At 49.8% G+C, this 10699-nt stretch overlaps 1 protein-coding gene and 1 long non-coding RNA gene across 3 annotated transcripts in view; one reads left to right on the top strand and one right to left on the bottom strand.

The window, feature by feature from the left end:
* Window positions 1–1495: 1495 nt before the first annotated feature.
* LOC147353853 (uncharacterized) lies at window positions 1496–8975 on the bottom strand. Its single transcript, XR_015146005.1, has 2 exons — window positions 8864–8975; window positions 1496–2144 (listed from the first exon to the last, which is right to left on the bottom strand). It is a non-coding gene; the product is annotated as an uncharacterized LOC147353853 (long non-coding RNA).
* Window positions 7526–10699, top strand: part of AKT2 (AKT serine/threonine kinase 2) — a 48436-nt gene continuing 45262 nt past the window's right edge. The window contains exon 1 of one of the 2 annotated variants that reach the window (XM_086352557.1): window positions 7526–7941. The gene's annotated coding sequence lies outside the window, so the exon portion shown is untranslated. Of the gene's footprint in view, window positions 7942–8280; window positions 8456–10699 lie in introns of those variants that run through there. The other variant, XM_086352553.1, reaches the window with a different exon arrangement.

Below are 10699 nucleotides of genomic sequence, written 5' to 3'. Positions count from 1 at the left end.
AATGATTTAAACATGTTTTAATGTCCTTATGGAGAAGGCAATGTCACCCCACTCCAGTACTCTTGCCTGGAAAATCCCATGGACGGAGGAGCCTGGTAGGCTGCAGTCTCATGGGGTCGCTAAGAGTCCGACCCGACTGAGCGACTTCACTTTCACTTTTCACTTTCATGCATTGGAGAAGGAAATGGCAACCCACTCCAGTGTTCTTGCCTTGAGAATCCCAGGGACGGGGGAGCCTGGTGGGCTGCCGTCTATGGGGTCGCACAGAGTCGGACACGACTGAAGTGACTTAGCAGTAGCAGTAGCAGTAATGTCCTTATTGGAAAGAGGCTTCCTTTTAAACTAACTGCATAGAATTCTCTTGTGTGGATGAACCTTTGAAACTAATCCCTTATTGTGAACATTTAGGTGGTTTCCGAGTCTTTTTCTATCACAAACAGCACCTCTTATGCACACCACTGTTTGCTCATATGTGAACATATCCAGAGCGTAAATATCTAGGTGCTAAATTGCAAGGGCAAAGGGAATGCACCTATGTCTTATAAGTTTGAATTTATGCTATTTGTGTATTTAAAAGTAAATATTAAATATAATCAGATTTGTTTGAGGAACGCTCTTAATTTCTCCTCCAGTGTTACTAGCTAACAGATTTAGGCACATCAGAACAAGCAGCCATTTTATTTCCCTATTTTACTTCGGCTAAACCTTGCATAATTCAAGGCTGACTTTTACATATATTTGAATGTCAGGTTGAGGCAGAGGTCCATGAACACATAAACCTACATTCATTGTCCCAAGGTTTTCCCCTAGAGCTGCCTTTTCTTCCGCTGCTAAGTCGCTTCAGTCGTGTCCGACTGTGTGCGACCCCATAGACGGCAGCCCACCAGGCTCCCCCGTCCCGGGATTCTCCAGGCAAGAACACTGGAGTGGGTTGCCATTGCCCTCTCCTCAGTCACTGCTGCTGCTGCTGCTAAGTCACCTTTTCTGCTCCCTCATTAATTCAGTGCTTGTTCCTAAATCACCAGCATAGCATACCCTGGCAGTCGTTGGGTGGCCTTCTTTTTTGTTTTCTTTTTACTTTTCAGCTACACCAAGGGGCATGTGGGGTTTTAGTTCATTGAACAGCGGTAGAACCAGCACCCCCTGCATTGGAGGCCCAAAGTCCTAACCACTGGGCCACCAGGGAGTCCCCGCGTTTGGCCTTCTTTATGGTCTGTTATGATTAAGAGCTTGAGCTTTGATTAAGAGCAACTGTGTGATCTTGGGCCAGTTACTCAACCTCTCTGAACTCTGGTTTCCCCTTCACTAGGGTGAGAGTAATAGTAGCATCTAATTGTGAGGACTAAACGAATCAGTTCTTGTGAAGGGCTCAAACAGTGCCTGGCGCAGTGCAGTTTTCTCATCTGTCTCTGAAACGGATGATTTTCAGCATCAGCATTAGCACCACCACCTAAAGAACCCTTTAATGACATTCTCATTGACTACAAAAAAGAGCTTTAGGGGTTACTCTTTATTTTAATTATAAATTTATAAGAAAGTAGCAGAAATAGAACAAGTGCTTCCTATATGCTCTTCAGCCAGATTTGCCAACTGTTTGCTCCATTCTCTCTTCTCCCCTCCCCATCTCCATAAGTGCATCACACACACACACACACACACACACACAGAGTGTGGTTTTGAACAATTTGAGAGTTCACTTGAACATCATGTCCCTTTACCTCACAATACTTCAGTGTGTATTTCCTAAGAACAAGAACATTTTCTTTCATAAGCACAGTACAACTATCGAAACCAAGAAATTTAACAAGGATACAATGCTCTTCTTATCCAAACCCTAGTTCTTATTCTAGTTGCATCCACCATCCCTGTAATGTTCGTTATTGCCATGTTTTTTCCCTGGCTCAGAATCCAGTTCCAATCACGTGTTGCGTTTAGGTGTCATGTCAGAGTTTCCTTTCAAACAGTGAATGTTTCCATAACAGCCTCAAGGTCCAACTTTCTCCAGGAAGGCTTGCAGCTTGCCAGACAGCTGGGTTCCGGCGGGGATGGCCGGCGCATGTAGTGCCATCTTGTGGCAGCCGCGTGAATGGCATTTTATAAATCATCCTGTTGGGCTGCTGTGAAATGAGTCCCTTCCTGATGACCTAAAAAGAAATCCAGTGATATTCACATCATCTTAATTTTTCTTAATAATATGGGAAACTATGTTTTATTAAATACTTAATGTAATTCAAACCCACATACTTTAATTAGCATTGAAAATGAGATTTCGCCATCTCTCAAATCTGGATCCATGCATGTGAAGTCCAGTGCTATGGGTAAAAGTGTGGTCTTGTCTTGGCCTGAGACATCTTTGGGAATGGATCTGGGCGCCACAACATTCTGGCTACGTGGTATTTTTCCTGAGGCTTTCCCTCTCTGGGCCTATGTTTACTTCTGCAAAATAGGCCTTACAGAGACGTCTACCCACAGGAACATACTCAGAAGGTCATGGATATAGTTTCCAGCATATGCCTGATATATGAGAATTCTTTCATAAAGGTTAATGGATTATTATTATTTGTTCAAATTTTTTTTTGTGAGCAGACAAGCTCAGACCTGAAGTAAAACTCACCCCAGTACAGAGCTTTAACCTTCCTAATCAAAACCACATTCAGTCAACAAATATTTATTGATTCCCCGGGTCTCAACTGGTTTGTAGGCAATGTTCTAGACACTGGGAATACAGCCCAAGACAAAGCCTTTGCCCTCATGGGCAAGTTTATGTTCCAGTGTTGGGGGAAGACAGTTACAAAATAAAAAAAATTTTTTTTCTTTAGTGTTAAGCGCTAGGTAGAGAATTCAAATATGCTGAAAAGGAGGGACAGCATAGCTCTTTTGGATTCAGAGTGACCAGGGAAAGCCTCTTTAAAGAGGTGAGATTTGAACTGAGTTCTGAAAGACAGAAGTCAGTCCTGCAAAGATCAGGATCAGGGAGGCTGACCAGTCCGGGTAAAAGGAACAGCAAGTGCAAAGGCCCTGAGCTGGGAACATGCTTGTCTTTTTGGTGGGGCAGAGAAAAGGTTAGTGTGTCTAGGATATGGTGGTCAAGGGGAGAGAAGCTTGAGATCAAGTTAGGCAGACAGCCAGGGGAGCTCACACAGGTCTCTGAAAACAATGGTGAGGTCTTCAGCTTTTATTTCACAATGTGAAAAGCCATTTGTGTGTCAGAGCAGACCAATAAGGCGTTCACCCTTACTGAGAGTAGAGAAAGTTTCATCCCAAGGTCTGCAGAAAAGCACATTTAGCCTCACCTCAAACATTTGGGAAATCTCTGATGTGTTAAAAAGTTGAATGTCAGGACTTCCCTGGAGGTCCAGTGATTAAGACTCTGCACTTCCACTGCCAGGGACTCGGGTTTGATCCCTGGTCAGGGAACTAAGATCCCACATGCTGTGTGGTGCGGTCAAAACAAAACCAAGTTGAATGTGCATGGTTCATGGTATCTTTCATTAGAATTTTTGAAGATAAAACATTTTATAAAAAAAAAAAGAAATTGGAACCAACATTTACAGAAGCCCTGAGGCTTATCTGTATTACTGCCAAACACTTAAAATGACTCTAAAAGGATCCTTCCAACACAGTAGCGCCTAGGGTGGGGCTTAGTAACTTCTGGCTGGGGAGTCAAAGATAATATTTCAACATTTCTGTATAACATGGGAAAGTCTTTTAAATAAAAAACTTTTTTTTTTTTTTTTAACAGTGCCAGACTTCTTTGAGAATCTGATCAATACTATGGACTTTCTCCTCTGAAAATGCTCTGCTTAGGATGGAGAAAGGGGGAAGTCTTAAGTCTTGCTACTTGTATCCCATGATTTCTCATGTAGCAAGGAGAGTACACTTGTCAATGGCCATCTCCACCACTGCCAAGCATAGACGCCCCTCCCAGCTCTTACGGGGTGGAGTGGAAGTCACCCTATTTGGGGCTACCAGGAGGTTCTTTTTTAAAAAGTATTCATTTGTTGGGCCATGCACTGTATCAGGCAGGATCTTTTGTTTCAGCGCATGGACTCTCTAGTTGTGGTGTGCGGGCTCAGCTGTTGCAGTGTGGTGGGCTTCGTTACCCCATGGCATGTGGGATCTTAGTTCCTGGACCAGGGATCGAGCCCACGTCCCCTACAATGGAAGGCAGATTCTTAACCATTGGCCACCAGGGAAGTCCCTACCAGGAGGTTCTTTATGGCTGGCCTGGGCAGCCTGCCCCGTCACCATCAGAAGCCCAATCTCTGAAAAGGGTTGAAATGGATTCGAGGGACTGAGTTCTACTCTCTGGGGACAGGAGGGGATTATGAGGAGATGCCTTCTTCATCCCTCAGGGCAAGATTCTTCATCATTTTTTCTGAATCAGTAGGCCTTTGAGCAGGCTTCAGATGAGATGCTCCAGGCCTTCTCCCCAGAAAACTTGCCTGTGCAGCCCACATTTATAGTCATAGGCGGGAAGTTTACAGAATAGATTAGAGGGTAGAGAACAATTTGGGGTTTTAGGAAATTTTCTCCTCAATCACCCTTGATGTGGAAATTGAGAGACTGAGGCCCTCAAACAGTAATTAAGTGGTTTGTTAAAGCTACACAAGGGACAGAAGTAGGCCATTACTTTCCATTTTTCATGAGTTCAAAGCACAGGCTCTTGTATCGGACTGCCTGGGTTCAAATCCCACCTTTACCCCTAACTTGTCCTGGGCCCCTGAGCAAGCCCATGGTACTTAACCTCCAAGACTGTGTTGACAGCAACAGGATAGCACGGGGCGGGGGGGGGGGGGGGGGGACGACTGTGTCAAGAACAAAACCCGGGGGACGTCCCTGGTGGTCCAGTGGCTAAGACTCTGTGCTCCCACTGCAGGGAGCCCAGGTTCCATCCCTGGTCAGGGAACTAGATCCCACATGCCGCAACTAAGAGTTTGCATGCCCCAAGGAAGATGGAAGATCTGAGTGCCACAACAGACCCAGCGCAGCTGAATAAATAAATTAAAAAAGACGGCCCCCAGGACCTAGCCTGTAATGACTCCTAAGTAAGTTCTATTGCTGCTGTTTTGCAATGAGGAAAGGCAGGCTCAGAGAAGTGAAGGGATTCTGGCAAGGACACAGGAGAGGCATGATTGAAACTAGGGCCTGTCTGTATTTCCAAAGCCAATGCGTATTATTCACCCCGAGACTAGTTTGTTTCAAACTGCAAGGCACAAGCCAATAGTGGGTCAGAAAATCAGTTCAGCAGGGTCTCAAATGGCACTGAAAATAAAAATTAAATACCAGTGCATCATAAGTGCATGCTTGCTCACTCGTGTCCCACTCTTTGTGACCTCATGGACTGTGGCCCACCAGGCTCCTCAGTCCATGGGATTTTCCAGGCAAGAATACTGAAGTGGGTTGCCATTTCCTCCTCTAGGGGATCTTCCCCACCCAGGGATCAAACCCGTGTTCCCTGTGTCTCCTGCATTGCAGGCAGATTGTTTACTGCTTGAGCCACTCTAGGGGAAGCCCTAGAGTGGATCATACATAAGGGTAAATAGTATTTGGTGATACTTTTGTTTCATGAGATTATAAGTATACACCTTTTTGTACTAGGGTTTCTTTGGCTGTAACCATGACTTGTAGGATCTTAGTTCCCCAAAAAGGGACTGAACTTGCACTTCAGTAGTCAAAGCACTGAATCCTAACCACTGGACCCCCAGGGAATTCCTACCAGGTATTAAAATAGTTTGAAAGGCATTACCCTTGACTACTGGGCATCCCAAGGGGCACTAGTGGTAAAGAACCAGCCTACCAATGCAAAAGATGCAAGAGAGTTGGGTTTGATCCCTGGGTTGGGAAGATCCCCTGGAGGAGGGCATGGCCACCCACTCCAGTATTCTTGCCTGAAGAATCTCAAGGAGAGAGGAGCCTGGCAGGGTATAGCCCATGGGGTCCCAAACAGTTGGAGGCAGCTGACCAGACACACACACACACACACACACCCTTGGGGTCCAAAGAGTTGGATGCCGCTGACCAGACACACACACACACCCTTGACTAGTACTGTCCCAAAGAGCTGAATGCAGCTGACCAGACAGTCAGACACACACACACACACACACCCTGGAGAATTCCAAGAACAGAGGAGGCTGGCGGTCTACAGCCCATGGGGTCCCAAAGAGTTGGACACAGCTAACCAGACACACACACACACACACCCTTGACTACTAGTGCCCCAACAAGTTCAGACACAAGCAAATGGGAGCTTTCAGAGAGGTCTCTGTGCATTGTGATCCACCCTGTGTCCTAGGAGGGACGGGATTCAGGTTAATCCAGGAAGACTTAGAGGTAGGGGAATGGGCTATGGAGAGGAGTAAAGAGGGTAGGCCACAGCAGCCTTGAGCCTAGAGCAGAGCAGAAGAGCTACTTAAAAAAAATTTTTTTTTAATGTATTAACTTTTTATTTCTTTTAAAAAATATTTATGTATTTATTTAGCCCTGTTGGGTCTTCCCTATGGCATGTGGGATCTTGGACCTTCCCTTCTGACATTCAGGCTCTTCATTTTGGCCTGCGGGCTTCTCTCTAGTTGTGGCATGCAAGCTTAGTTGTTTCACGGCAGATGGAATCTTAGTTCCCAGACCAGAGACTGAACCTGAGTCCCCTGCATTGGAAAGCGGATTCTTAACCACTTCCTGTCCAGGGAAATCTCAGGACTACTTCTTGAAACAAATACTCCTCAAGAGCCCATTCTGTGCCAGGCCCTTTGCTGGGCAGTGTTAGGTACACAGTGATGACTAAGTTAGTCCTAGACTTCTCCCTCCTGGGGCCTTCTGGGTAGTGGAGGAGACAGATCTGTTACCACACAATGAGAGACTAAAATGGTCAGGGCTGTGGTGGGGGACGCATTGGTCAGGGTGTGATGGGGAAGGCCAGGAATGAGGAGGAACACAGAGCAGCGAGTTCCAAGCTGGAAACCCATTAGCAAGGGTTAGTTCCAGCATTTGGTTTACCTCTGGGAAAGCTGGGGCTTCCCAGAAGGCATGGAGATGAAGAATCCACCTGCCAATGCAGGAGGCCCAGAAGACACAGGTAGGGAGTAGGGAACGGCAATCCTGGAGTAGGGAATGGCAATCCACTCCAGTATTCTTGCCTAGGAAATCCCATGGACAGAGGAGCCTGGTGAGCTACAGTCCATGGGGTCACAAAGAGTCAGACACAACTGAACACACACACACACAAGGCCACAAAGAGACACGACTGAATACACACACACACACACACACACACAACTTGAGCAGGACTTTGCCTGAAACACTCTTGCAGACTTAGGTAGACCCAGGATTTTTCAACTCCCAGCCAGACTTTCTAGAAGTATGCATTAACTAATGCATACTTGCGAAGCTATGTGGCATTACTGGAACCCAAATTCAGAAGGTAGGAAGCCCCACCCAACCTATAAGAGAGCAGGGACCGGGGTGCCAGATGCGTCACAGCTGTCTACTACTCTAGTTAATAAAAGGGCTAGGATCTGTGCAGTTTTATTTTTACACGGCGATTTCCTTTGGAGGCCCAAGTTACCCCGTAAAAAGTTACATTCCCATATTTCATTGGATGTTTATGATGGGCAGACAGGAATAATATTTTGCAGTCATAGCATGTGTTAATTGATATAAACCGTTCTGTTTACGTAAAACAGTCCAGTAGCCCAGTGACGCAACTATGATTGTTTCCATTTTGCATCTGTGGCTACTGAGGCACAGAAAACGGTCAAGCCTTCTGCCCACAGCCACCAGCAAGGAAATGCAAAGCTGGGTTTGTGCGGCTTCAGAGCCTGTGCTCAACCACGAGGAGACGTACTGAAAAGGAAACCCTGCCTAACGCCCGCTCCCGGACTCTTTAAGAGCTTAGGAACCTGGACTAAAGACGAGGAAGGAGTAAAGCGAGATCAAAGCGTATGTAAATAAGGACCAGGGGATGCCGGGCAATATCACAGCGGCCAGCCAGCCTCTAGGGACAGCAGGCGTCAGAGTCCTACTGAGCCTGCGCAATTGTTTTTTCTTTTTCCCGTCTGGCGCCTGCGCGAGGCACATCCCAGGCCCACGCCGGCTCAAGCTTGCCGACTGTACGCAGGCGCCCTTCTCTTGAGCCGCCACCTCCGCCACCTTGCGCTTGCGCCCTAGCGCTCTTTGGGGGTCCCTCGCTCCCTGCCTTACGTCAGTTCCTGTTTGTGGCGGGAGAAGGCGGTATTTCCGTCCAGAGGGTGGGAGGGGGCGGTAAGCGGGGGCTGGGGGGAGGGGGCGGGGGGGCCGCGCCGCGCGAGCCGTTGGGCCTGGCTCCGCGAAGGCGTTGCCACCGCTGCCGCCGCCGCCGCCGCCTCCAGGAAACGTAAGGAGCGGGATCAAGCGCAGCGTGGCGATGGGCAGGAGGAGAACCCCGCCTGCGAGGCTGGGCGGCGGGCGGTGACAGGTGAGTGCGCCAGCGCGTGTCCCCGAGCGCGCCCCCCCCCACCGATGGTCGCGTCCGGACCTCCCCCACAGCCCCCCGCAAAGCCGCTCTGGGCCGTACCACCGGCGTCCGCCGGGCGGGGACCGTGGTCCTTGAGCCCCCCCTTTCCGGGACGGAGTGGGGGTGGCCGCGCGGGGGCGGTGGGACTGGCCCTGAGGGGGCGGGGGCGGGGGCGGCGGGTTGTACCACCGAGGCGGCAGGGGGCGCACATCAAAGAGCGGGGACCGACTCTTTGGAGGGCTAGGGGCCGCAGACCCCCGGCGCGTGCGGGCTGGGCGTTGAGCTACTGGGCCGGGCGGGACGGCGCGCTGGGCGAGCGAGTGGGGCGCCTTGGAGGGGGCTCGCCTCACCCGGTGGAGGGGGCTGTACCTATTCGGGGCTGTGGGGACGGTTCCTAGAGCGTGTTGTTTGGAGAGGTGGGCGCTTCTGGGGAGGGGGGCTGTACCAAGTGTGGCCGGGGTAGCGCCCTCTGGGTTGTACCACTGAGGTCCTGGAGCAGGGGGGGTGGGGAGCCATCCTTAGAAGTAGAGCCGCGCCGTATCAGAGGAGAGCTGGGATGTTTGTGATCTTGAGGGACCGCGCGGGGCGGGGAGCCGGGCCCAAGGGGTGTTTTAGGGGAGCACTGTGGGAGCCCTGTAATGCCGAGCGATGAGGAAGGGGTTCTGCCTTCTGTGTGTGGTGGGTGGAGCTTGGAGTTTACACTGAGTTGGAGGGGGAATCACTTTTATTGAACTTCTTGTTGACTTTCGGTGGAACTGGAATGTCAGTGGGGCTGCTCTCTACCCTAGAACCTTTGCATATTACTAAACTATATTTTAAGGTGTGTGGGACACCTGTGGCAGATTCTTGCCATGGTTTTAGCTGGGGTGTGGGGTGGTGGGGGGGAGACGTCTTAGACGGCACTTGTTTTCTGAGCTTTTCGGCTCCATATTAGGGAGGGGAGGGGTTATGAAGTTTGGATTTGAGGACCTGTGCCCCTGGACCTGCTTAAGACTTGGGAAGAAGGAGTGTTTTGAGGGCCACCTCTCCCTGAAGGCAGGGTGGCTGGGGACGTCTTTATCCTTGGGATTCTGAGCACCCTTTTCCTTGCATTTGGAAGCCACTTGGGCTCACCAAGAGTCCTAGGCGTCATGAGGCCCTCCATGTCTGCCTTTGAACCTTGTTTACTCTTCTCAGAGAAAACATCCATCAGGACCTCTGGGCTGATAGTGGTTGGTGGTGGGTGCTGGTGTCCGGGCCCCTCCATCCTGGCCAAAAGGCCAGACACATGGTCGTGTCTCCTTGGTTAGCAGTCCTGCCGCCCATCATGTTTACACTCCCCACCAGGCGATTAACAGTTGGCTTCACCATTAGGCGGCAGCGAGGCTGAGCGCTGTTTTCCCAGCTGTTCCTCTGTGCATAGGCCAAGGGGACTTGGGCGGGGGTGCCCCAGCCCACACTGACCCAGGGAGGAAGGCTGCTCTAAAGGACTGGGGGCAGCTACCCTACGAATCTGGTTTCTCACTGTGATTTCTGGGTGGGAGCTTGGAGCAGCTCGCCCCAGTCGTGAGGCCACTGCCCCTGCTCCTCAGGCCAGCCTGTGACCTTGGCTTGCTCCGTAACCTTTGCCCTGGGTCTGGAGTTCCTGGAGGGCTGGCCGTAATCCCTCATTGACCCAGCTAATGTGGGCTGGTGATGTGGTGGAAGCGGGCAGACAGTCGCTCTTGTCCACACCATCAGCTTCCAAGCTGACTGGCTTCCATGGGTTGTGGTTGCTCAAGAGAATGGTCCCTGAGCCTCTGTGAGGCCATGGTGACTGCTATGTAGAATTTCTCTGCACTGGGGGTTTCTTCCTTTGGTCTGCTAACGTTTAGAGGGTTTGCCTGATGGGATTAACAGCAGTAGTCAAAACAATAATTGTGAGGTCAGTGCCTATTGAGCGCATTCTGTGTGCGGTACGCTGTTTAGAATGCTTCACACGGGTTAACTTGCAGGATACTCACATCCTAGAACTTTGTGTTCTGTTGTCATGATCTCCATTTTAGAAGGGGAAACAGAGGCACAGAGTAGCAAATCAGCTCCAGAGTTCAGGAATTTTATTGAACACTCAACCTGTCAGGCACATGACAGGCTGTTTACACACACGACCTCATTCAAACTTCCAAACACACCCATGGGGTAGATACAGTTCTTCCCGTGTTATACACTCCCATGAGCTAGGCAGCA

This window comes from Bos grunniens, chromosome 18, assembly GCF_055505025.1.
Source record: "Bos grunniens cultivar Pamir isolate PY7600 chromosome 18, Bosgru_T2T1.0, whole genome shotgun sequence".
In the NCBI taxonomy this organism is placed as follows: domain Eukaryota; kingdom Metazoa; phylum Chordata; class Mammalia; order Artiodactyla; family Bovidae; genus Bos; species Bos grunniens.
This window is presented reverse-complemented; position numbering and strand designations above follow the sequence as displayed.